The sequence below is a fragment of the Microcebus murinus genome, chromosome 21 (genome assembly GCF_040939455.1).
Source record: "Microcebus murinus isolate Inina chromosome 21, M.murinus_Inina_mat1.0, whole genome shotgun sequence".
Classification (NCBI taxonomy): domain Eukaryota; kingdom Metazoa; phylum Chordata; class Mammalia; order Primates; family Cheirogaleidae; genus Microcebus; species Microcebus murinus.
In genome coordinates this window covers 37284881-37295517 of record NC_134124.1, presented here as the reverse complement: position 1 = coordinate 37295517, position 10637 = coordinate 37284881, and positions in this window count along the sequence as shown.

Sequence of the window (10637 nt, the reverse complement as noted above, 5' to 3'; positions counted from 1 at the left end):
CTTTATAGGGGCAGGACAAGCCTGGCAGTGCCAAGGGGATTAGGAATCCAGGCAGCTGCCAGTGCCAGATAGACAATTTCAGAACAGTGGCTGTCCCTGCTGTCCCTGCAAAGGCTAACTGGGACCCTGGGTGTGGAGGTGGGAGAAATACCTCTGGCCTTTCTGTATGCCCTTCTGTGTCTTACGGTTCAGATGTTATGCACGCATGTGGCCTCGTTAGTGCACATTACAACTGTACAATAGTGTTATGTGTATGTACATGTTGGCAAGAATGGACTCTCTGAGCACACGTTATGCAAAAGTTTAAGAAAATGAATTGCAAGGATGGTTTTTGCTTCTTGGAAAGAAGGAAGAGATTGATATGGATGGTAAATGGTTAAGGATAATTTAGTTTTCTTCTGTAATGAATTATTTCTTTTTAGAAAATGAGTGGAAGCAAACACAAAATGTTACGGGGTATGGGATGTTTCAATGTTATTCTTTATGGCTTTATTGTATCTTTAAGCACTTTCCAGAGCAAAGCAGGAGCTGCCTGAGCAAAGTCCTACCGTGTTTGGGGAACTCCAAGAGAGTCATTAAGTGTGACGTTCAGGTCCTGGTGCGGGGAGACATGGGTTGGGGAACTATAGGTAGGGTCCCCATACAGCATCACTACCCAAGGACTCGCAGCCTGCAGGCCTCACCCCGAGCCTGGGCTTGAGCAGGCAGATCCACTAGGGAGGGAGCTTGGCCTTCGTCAGGGGAAGGTGGTTCCCTGGGAGGTGTGGTTTGAAAGGGAGAGAGATTGAAGGCAGAGATGAGAAATTCACAGCAGTCTCTAGACCCAAAATGCAGGGCCAAGACCTATAGCTGCTGCAGGGGAATGACAAGCAGGGGTTCCTTCTGGATCTGTCCAGGCCCCCATGCACCCAGCGACCCTGGGGAGAGGGAGGGAAGGAAGGTTAGCTGCACTCTGAGAAGTCAGAGGAATGCAACCATAGAGAGCAGAAAAGCCAGGACGCACCTGCCAAGTGGCGAGTGCACCCGTGACAGAGGCTTCAGAGGCAGTTCCACCAGATCCCGGGCCCTGCACTCAAACAGAACAGGGCAGGGAGCGGGCACTGGGTTGGGATGTGGGCTCTCATTCCTGCGCACGCAGGATTTTCCTGTGCAGTTCCTTCTCAGCAAGGAGTCTTTGTCCCTGGCCCTGGGACAGCATTCCAGGCCCAGTAGAAGGAACACTTCACACCCACTCGGCCAAGTTCATTTATTTTGATTATTCTCATACCCTTGTCAAAAATGGTGCCAAGGTGTATAAAGAGACCAATTTCTGGGATTGTTTCAATCTAATCATATTAAATTATTTGCTCTCTTGGCCTTGAGGGGGTTCCAAGGGAAAACGATTGAAGTTGAGTCCAAAAATAGCTACCTTTGATTTCCAATCCTGGTGCTAACGTGGGTGAACGTCTCAGAGCTCCTGGTGCTGACGTCAGTGAGCCGGGCCGGGCTGAGTCGGGGACTGGGAAGGGGGTGCTTATTTTTCTCCCAGAGGCCGGTGACAAGAAGAGACATTTTAAGTAAGGCTCTCAGCAGTGACAGCTTCAAATGCCAGCTGCCTCCACAAAGGGAACATAAATTCAATGTCAGGGTCATGTGTTGGTCAGAAAGAAAGAGACTGTAACTGACTGTAAAAGGGGAAAAGGAGGCCAGAGAGGAGACATCATTCCTGAAAACTTGCACGCTTTGACCACAGACACCGAAGCCAAACAAACCAGGCCGATGGGAAGACGGCGTCGTGAGGAGCAGAGGCTTTGGGGTTAGGCAGATGTAGGTTCATTTCCTATCTATGTGACCTTTGGTGAGTCTCTGAATCTCCCTACAGCTTCCTTCTCTTCTCTGGAAAACATGAATCAGAGGAATCACGCTGGGTTGCTGTGCTTTCAAGAAGGTCTGTGGAGTGCCAAGCCCCGGGCTCAGCGCGCAGACAGCAGGCCCTTTAATGGATGTGTCTCCTTCCTGCCTTCACCACCTTGGGGCTAGCGCCTCTCTGGTGTTTTGCACATTGTAGGTGTTCCTTAAAGTTCGTAGATTGAATAGAGGGCAAGTCTCAATGCATCCTGCGAGCACACAGCTCTGGTGTTTAGGGACTGTCAGTCTGGGCAAGACATGGTCCCGCTGAAACGGGTTCTACGTACAGGTTGTGAGACCTGCATTGTGTCAAGAGCACAGGAGCAGAGAGTATTAGCCGGTGGAGCACGATGGAGACGCTGCTGTGCAGATGCCCTTCACCTGGGAGTTCCCTCCAAGGCCACAGACAGTGCCGGCCTGTCACTATGTCCCTACTAGCAATGGGAACTGAATAAGCATTAGTCACATTGCTGCCCGGCAGCCGCCAAACTCCAGAGAGAGACTAGGAAAAAAGGCAACGTTACTCACAACCATCGAAGGCAAGTATCCATGCCAGACCGGATGTCCCTTCTGATTTATCCCGCTGTCTCCTGGGCGTCTCCGATGGGTGGACTCTCATCTCCTCTCTCCAGCGTCACCGTCTGAGCAATTGGCACCACCATGCATTTGGTCCCTGGAACGGCATCTTCCACGACACTGGCAGATGCTCATGGAGTGTCTACTGCTAGGAGTTGGGGGAGCAGCAAGGCAGAGCAGGAACTTGTCCTGGACTCACATTCCAGGAGGAGCACGAGGATTACCCTTAACTTCTCCCATGTATTCTGCCTCCTAAATACGCGTCACGGCAGTTCTCGTCTTTCCGTTTCTAAAGCCACTGTCGGAGTCCTACTTTCATTATCTGGGCTGCTGCAACGGCTCCCTGGCGTATCTCCGGCCTCCACTTTACTCTTCCTTTCAATCTGCCCTCTGCACTGCCTAGAGTGGCCTTCCCAGCGTTCCCGCCTGATCACGCTGTGCCCCAGTTTAAGACAGCGGCGGCGTCCCGTTAGCCCATGGAGTCAAGCCGGGACCGTCGGGACCGTCGGTCCTTCACAGGGAGCCCGAAGGGCCTGAGGCGTCTCTGGCTGCTGTCTGGCCGCGGCTCTGGCCCGCGAAGTGTTCACGGTGTGAGCCAGTCATCACCATTTGCATATTGGGAGATGTCGCCCAGAAGTTCAGATTTCCAGCTTCTCTTAAAAAATCCTAAAATCTGGCAACATTACAATGTTGTAGATATGTGATTTTTATAGACTCGTTAAGTAATAAAATCTAGCGGTAGGTCTAACAGATACCAAAACGTTGAGGGAATTATGGATGTAGAGGCATGTCACCACGCGAGCGCCAGCTATAACATGGCATGAAAACACCCGTGGCTTCTGCTGGCGATTGTGGTGGGCAGAACAGTGGCCCCAGCGGTGGCCACATCCTGGCCCCCAAAACTTGTGGCTATGTTGCCTTGCCCGGCGAAAGGGACTTTGCAGGTGTGGTTGACAGGATTTCTGAGGTGGGAGATTATTCTGGAGTATAGGGTGGGTCCAGTGTCCCCACAGGGACTTTATAAAGAAAAGATGGAGACAAGAGTGAGAGTCAGAGCCAGACGAAGAGCTGCGACGACGGAACAGGGGCCGCCGAGCGACGGGGTCCCAGGCCGCAGAACGTGGGCGCCTCCGGGAGCCAGGCCAGGCAGGGAGCGGGCTCTCGCGTCCCGGACCTTCACGCCTCGGATGCTTGTGCCGTTTCCAGCCGCAAAGTGTGTGGTGATTTGTTGTGGCATCAGCTGAAAACCAACACAGAGTTTGGCAGTGGAGGGGCGCGGGGCTGCGACGACACCGGGAGATGCAGCAGCGGCTTTGGACCGGGCGTGGATAGAGGCTGCTGGAATTCTGAGGAGCAGGACAGAAAATCCTACCTTGCCTTGAAAACCTGCGAGCAGAACTGTGGATGTTGTGAGGACCCAGAAGGGAGCCAGAAGCACGGCAGGCCGAGGTCACACTGTCTTAGAGAAGGCTGAGCTCCCGGCAGGCGGCCTGCGGGCAAAGCGCGCCCCTGAGAGGCAGGGCTGGTGGGGCGGGGAGGACGCGAGGGGCGCGTGGCCGGAAACGGGAGGACGCGAGGGGCGCGTGGCCGGAAACGGGAGGACGCGAGGGGCGCGTGGCCGGAAACGGGAGGACGCGAGGGGCGCGTGGCCGGAAACGGGAGGACGCGAGGGGCGCGTGGCCGGAAACGGGAGGACGCGAGGGGCGCGTGGCCGGAAACGGGAGGACGGGGATTCTCGCCGCCGCCGCCACAACCGCGGGCTCCGCGCGGCTCCGTTTCTGCGGAACACAGAGCTGTAAGGGATGAACTCGGAAATTTAGCTGAAAAGATTTCCTAGCACAGTGTTGAAGATGCATCCTGATTTTTTCTTGCTGCTTCTAGTATAATGTGAGAGGAAATAGGCCAATTGAGGGAAGAACTGATAAATAACAGTGGTAACAGAAAAAAGTAATGAGGACTTGATGATTTGGGAAATTCTCAGCTTATCCAGATGCTAAAAGATGCCAACAAAAGATGCTAACACCAGGAGATTTGCTGTCAGAAAAACATGCTCTGAAAAAAAAGGCAAGGATGTGCGCAACCTTCTGCTAGAAGAGTTATTTGAGTTCTGCTAGATGAGTTATATAAACAGAGAGTTATTTGAAAGATTAAAGCTTGGGCGAGGTGGCTCACACCTGTGATCCTAGCACTCCAGGAGGCCGAGACCGGTGAATCGCTTGAGCTCAGGAGTTCAAGATTGGTCTGAGCAAGCGCAAGACCCCATCTCTATTAAAAATGCCAAAAAATTAGCTGGGCATGGTGGTGGGCACCTGTAGTCCCAGCTACTCAGGAGGCTGAAGTAGGAGGATTCGCTTGAACCCACAAGCTGGAACTATGATGACGCCATGGCATTCTAGCCAGGGCGACAGAGTAAGACTCTGTCTCTGCACACACGCACAAAAATAATTAATTAATATAATTAAGCATGTGACTCATGGATCCCCTCAGCCATCACAGCAGAAGCCAGGAATGAAGATGGAATTATTCAAGAAAGATCTGGCTAATGAAGTGAACTCCCATGACATACACAAGAGACCCACAAGGTTCTTGAGAATTTTCTATCAGTGGAAACACTGCCAGGCTGGAGTGGCAATCCAAAGATGAAATGAAAGAAGGCTGTTAGACTGTTAGACTCCCAAATTTCTACAGGTAAGAAACAGGCTGATACAACTACTTAGTTACAAACACTTACTACTCTTCAAGAAAAAAATAAGAATGATTTCCAGGGCTGAACCATAAAATTGGAGGGCACAGCCATGAACCCCAGGGGTTGATTTCCAGGCTTGAAACCTAATGTTTTCCTAGCTGGATTTTAAAATTGCTTGAGACTGGTGCTTCCTTTTTCTCTTTTATTTTCTCCCTTTCAAACAGGAATGTGTGTAACTGGTATCCTCTGCTTGTCTCATCATTGCATTTTGGGAGCGGATAACTTGTTTTCCAGTTCCACAGGCCCTGGAATGGAGAGGAATTTTGCCCCAGGATGGCTCATACCCGGAGTCTCACCCATACCTGATTTAGATGATGAGATTGGAGACTTTTGAACTGATGAGATTTAGATGAGATTTTTGAACTTTGAGTTGATGCTGTAATGGGTTGAGAGATTTGGGGATGTTGGGAGGGGTTGAATGTATGGGGGATGGAGGTGAATCTTCCGGGGCCACAGGATGGACAATACAGTGACAAAGATGCAGGCACTGATAAAGCCACTGTCAATTGTTACACATATTCATAATTGAAGAAAATACTAAATTTCAGTTAGAAGTTGATGAAAATAATGATGTAATATTTTTCACCAACCAACTCTACAAACCCCTGTATTAAGAATTCCTGACTAGAGAGTCAGTTCCTAAGATATACCTCTTCACCCCCATCCTTGGGGCATGGGCAAAGTTTTCCCTCATGCCACAAAATGGTTGCCAGAACTCCAAATATCACATTTTTATACATCAACTTCCCAAGCTGGAAAGGAAAGAAGGAAAGAAGGTGGAAAGAATGGAAGAACTTTTTCTGTGAACTACTCTTACCTTTTGTCAGGGATGAAATCTTTTCTGGAAGTCCCTAGCAAGCCTCCTCTTCTGTCCCATTGGTCCCATGGTCACCCTGGCACATGACCACTGGCAAAGGGGCATTATTATAAGTTACCACAATCAGCTTGGACCAGGAGTCAAGAAACTTTTCTGTAAAATTCCAGATAGTAAATATTTTAGGCTTTGTGGACCATATTGTCTGTGTTGCAACTACTCAACTCTGCTGTAGCTGTAGAAAAGCAGCCATTGAAAATACATAAACAGCTGTTGATAGGGCTGTCAGATTTATTAAGTCAAAGTACAAGATGCATAATCAAATTTATGCTTCAGATAAACAACAAATGGGTTTTTAGTGTAAGTATGCCCCCATGCAATATTTGAGATATATTTATTTTAAAAAATTCATTGTTTATTTGAAATTCAAATTTAACTAGGCCTCTCGTATTTTACCTGGCAACCTAAGGGTAGCCCTCACAGTGACCAAGCCTTGCTGGTTTGCTGGCGGCATTCCCAGTATTGGCATCAATAGTCTTGAGTTAAGGGGATCCTCCTGATTCCCTGGCAAACTAGAGCAGTTGGTCACCCTACCAATAAAACCTGTGAACAAGAAACAAAGAAATTTGAATTTCATGTAATTTTCATGTTTATTTCACAATTACTTTTCTTTTGATTTTTAAAAAACTATTTCAATATACAGTAGTCCTCCTTATTCATGGGGATTTGCATTCCAAGACCCCCAGGGATGCCTGTGACTGGGGATAGAACGAAACCCTGTCTACACTGTTTCTGGATCTGATAACCCAGATGGTTACTAAGTGACCAGGGGTAGGTAACAAAGACAGAGTGGATATGCTGGACAAAGGGATGCTACACGTCCCCAGTGGGACACAGGGAGAGGGAAGGTGCAAGATTTCGTCACACTATTCTGAATAGCATGTGATTTAAAATTATGAGTTGCTTATCTCTGGAATTTTCCATTAGATATTTTTGAACCTTGATTGACCTCAGGTAACTGAAACTACAAAGAGTGAAATGCAGATTGAGAGAGACTAGTGTCTTTATAAAAAAAATTCCACTTTTTTCTCCAAGTTTGTACAGAAAGGAGGCAGTGGGCCGAATTTGGCCCGTGATCAATTCTTGGCCGACCCCTGTCTTAAATCACCCATGATTCATCCCCTGAGGATGGGCATATTGTTACTCAAACAAAATTAGCGTTCTGGTAACAAGGAAGACAGGGAATGGTGGTTGGGATGCAGCTGAGGGTGTCTGCCAAGGATTGGAGGTCTCCTTTTCTCGAGACCTCGAGTATTTAATTCTGCGAGCCTGCCTCTGGCCACGGATTGCTCAACCTCCACTCTTCGGGCCCCTCTGCAGCCTCTCAAATTGTGTTTCCCTTAAAAGTTCTTCAAGTGAACTAGGGGTGTTCAAGACCTGGAGAAATAAAAATCCTGCCCCTTTTCTTCTTGCACGTAAGCTGTGATCTTGAGCAAGTCCGTCCCTTTCTCGGCCGCAGCTGTCTGCGCTGCCCCAGCTCAGCGGGACTGGGACGAGCCCTCTTTGGTCCCTAAGGGCGCCAGGTGTCCCTGGTTCAACTCGCAGGCACTCACTAGGTGATCCCCTGAACCGCAGGAGGACTCTGTGACGGGGCATCATCTTCTGCATTCCAGACGAGGACGTCGAACCCGAGCATCTCCCACTTCCCTGCTGCTCCTCTCCAAGGCTGATGTCCACCCTGAGGGCCAAGAAGAAAGTCACACTTTCCAAAATAATGTAGGTCCTACTGCCCCTGCTCATAAACACTCAAATGAACAGAACTCCAGATGGTGCCTGTTCAGCTGTGGTTCTAACGCAATTGGGACAAACTATCATTTCCTTGGTTTGCTATATCTCCTGGGCATCCTTAAATAGTCAGCAGCAACCACTCGGAGTTCGTATTGTTTTTCCATCACCGACTTTTAAGATCAGATTTAGACATTGGTTGTAAACAATTGACTTCAGACCCCAGCTTGGCAATACTAGACAATATAGTTCTTTCCTGTCCAAAATTTAGAAGAATTCCCTCCCAGGCAGTAGAGTGAGAGAAAAAGAGTGAGTGAGGTGCTACGTTTCTTAGCTTTACAAAAGGCCTTTCCCTTCTAAGTGAGTGTACGGCCATGCCATTGGTACTGAGAGGAGGGAAAGAATAGAAGAAAAAACACAGCAGCCCTCGCCAATTAATCTTTCTGTCTTTTGGGATTTTCAATGAAAGAGCCACATGTGTGGAGTCAAAATTCTGAGAAGAAAGTTCTCGTGCAGCTAGTCCGTAGGGAGAGTTGGTTAGTGAAACGAAAGGTCCCGCTGAGCAAAGCCGGGCGTGTCTCTTCCTCTCTGGAGCCGCGGGTTCCTGCAGACCGGGGGTGGGCTCTGGGGTCACAGCACCGCGCTGAGTCAGGGTGGCATTCCTCTGCTTGCCCGCAGGCGGCTGCCCGGATCTCTCATGCCCAGTGATACCGTCGGCTCTTTCTTCTCTCACTGGGTCGTGTTGTGGGGAGCAGTCCCTGGGAGAAGTGTCCCAGAGACCATAAGGGACATGGCGGCGTCCAAACCCTGCCTAGAGTTCCTGAGCATTCAGAGGCCACTGAGTTCATTCCTGCCAGCCCAACACTTCTTCCCAGGGTGCACTTCAAGGGAAACGAAAGAAGAGTCCTGCAGGTGTCAAGCTGCTACTTGTTCTTTCTTCAACGAGAACCTTCTTCACCAACAATTACCACATCATCATAAACACGCAGGAGAGACATGATGTAAAAATGAAATTACTGAAAACATTTTTGGACTAACACTTGGCTTTATATAAACTCACAGACAATCCTATAAGGCACTCAAGCAGATTATAGGTTTGAGCAAAGCTGGAAAATTGCTGCCATTATATTGTTATTATTAACACCTTGTAATTAGCCCTAAGGAATCCCAAAGTTCTCTTTCTTGATTTGGCTTTAATGAAGGAAAATTGCTACCTTTGCAAGTTGGATGGCGCCCGTTCTGATTAACCTTAAGTATATAGGACTATTATTTTGAAGATGTTTGCAGTCATGTGAATATTAGCATTACATACAACTGGGAAGGGGTTGGGGCGGAGAGCCTCGGGAGGAGGGGGCTTTCTTGTCTCCTTTTTTTTTTTTCTTTTTTCCCCAAGGAGAATGAATCATGGGCTTACTTCAGCTTGGTCCTTGCTTGAAAGATCAAGAATGAAAGCCCTGTTACTGCCATGACTGCAGTTCCTTGCCAAGCTCTGCCGGCAGGACTGCTGGCCGCCGGTTTCTCTACCCGTTGACTGCACAGGCCGGAGGAGTAATAGTATGGGCACTTCTATCATTACCTGAGAGTGACCCATGGGAATGAGATCACACAGCAGTCAGCCCCTAGTGCAATAAAGCAGATTTTATTTGCATGTCCCAGAACTCTCCAGAGGCCCTCTGCAGCCTTCGCAGGCACCGTGGCTCCGCCGAACGCCGCCAGCGTTAATGAAAGATCCCTCTCCATACCCTCAGCTCGCCTCCCACAGGCGTGCACCATTTTCATTACCTGCTCTGGGAAAACCATACATTAAAGAGAACTCGTTTGATCTTATCTATAATTAATTTGTATTTTGATAATATAGAGGAGGAATTTTTACATGCGATGACTTACCTGTTCATTATTTTTCTCTTTTGAACTCCTGTGACCGCTTAATAACTCAGGCCGATGCGCGGTGGATTAGCACATTCTCCCCGCCCACCTTTCAGGAAGGCAAAGGTGTTGCCTCTCACACGGAGACAAATTGCTTTAAATAATGACTTTGTGCAAAATTAGTCATACATAATTGAAAAATTCTATAGATGAATACCAAAGGAACTTGAGACGATCAGTTTACATGGGTGCTTGAAGCTTGTCTTCCTAGTGGAAGCTGCTTGGACTCCCACACACCATGGCGACTTGTCAAGTGGGTTTTTAAATTGTTTTTTGCCCCCAAACCGCCCCCCCCATTTCCTCATGAGAGGATGGAAAAGCTTATTTATAGGGAGGGATGGTACAACAACAATACTCATGTAGAATAATAATAATAATAACAGTAATAGTAGTAAAAAACAATGCCATTAAAGGGGCCGACCCCTCCCCAGTGTGAGAAGAAAGGGTGGCGTTCCGGAGCTGGGCTCCTCCTCGAAGGAGTCACCATGGGAAACCTTGAATTTGTTACTAGAAGCCAAAGTCTAGAAACTTCCCTTCAACTCTGACATCTCGTGCACCGCCCTACGTGGCCATTCTCAATGTGAAACACGTTGCAGTAAATGTCACTTCTTTTCGTGAGAATTGCCTCCCCTGTGTTGGAAACACAGCAGCGTGAGACCAAGTTCTGCAGCACCGTGCACAGCCGGGCCTTGAATCCTGCCCCGCCTCTGACTCGGTGGGGCAACTTTGGGCAAATCGCCGAAACTGCCCAGTTTGCGGGGCTTTTGTGAATCTAAATGAGGTTCAAGAATATTAAAATCGAATAAAGCAAAGCAATGCCTGCCCTGGCATAGGTGCTTCCCGCATTTATTTTCTTCCCTCCCCCAGGACGTTTAAAGGGCCGCGCAAAAGCCCGGGCAGAGC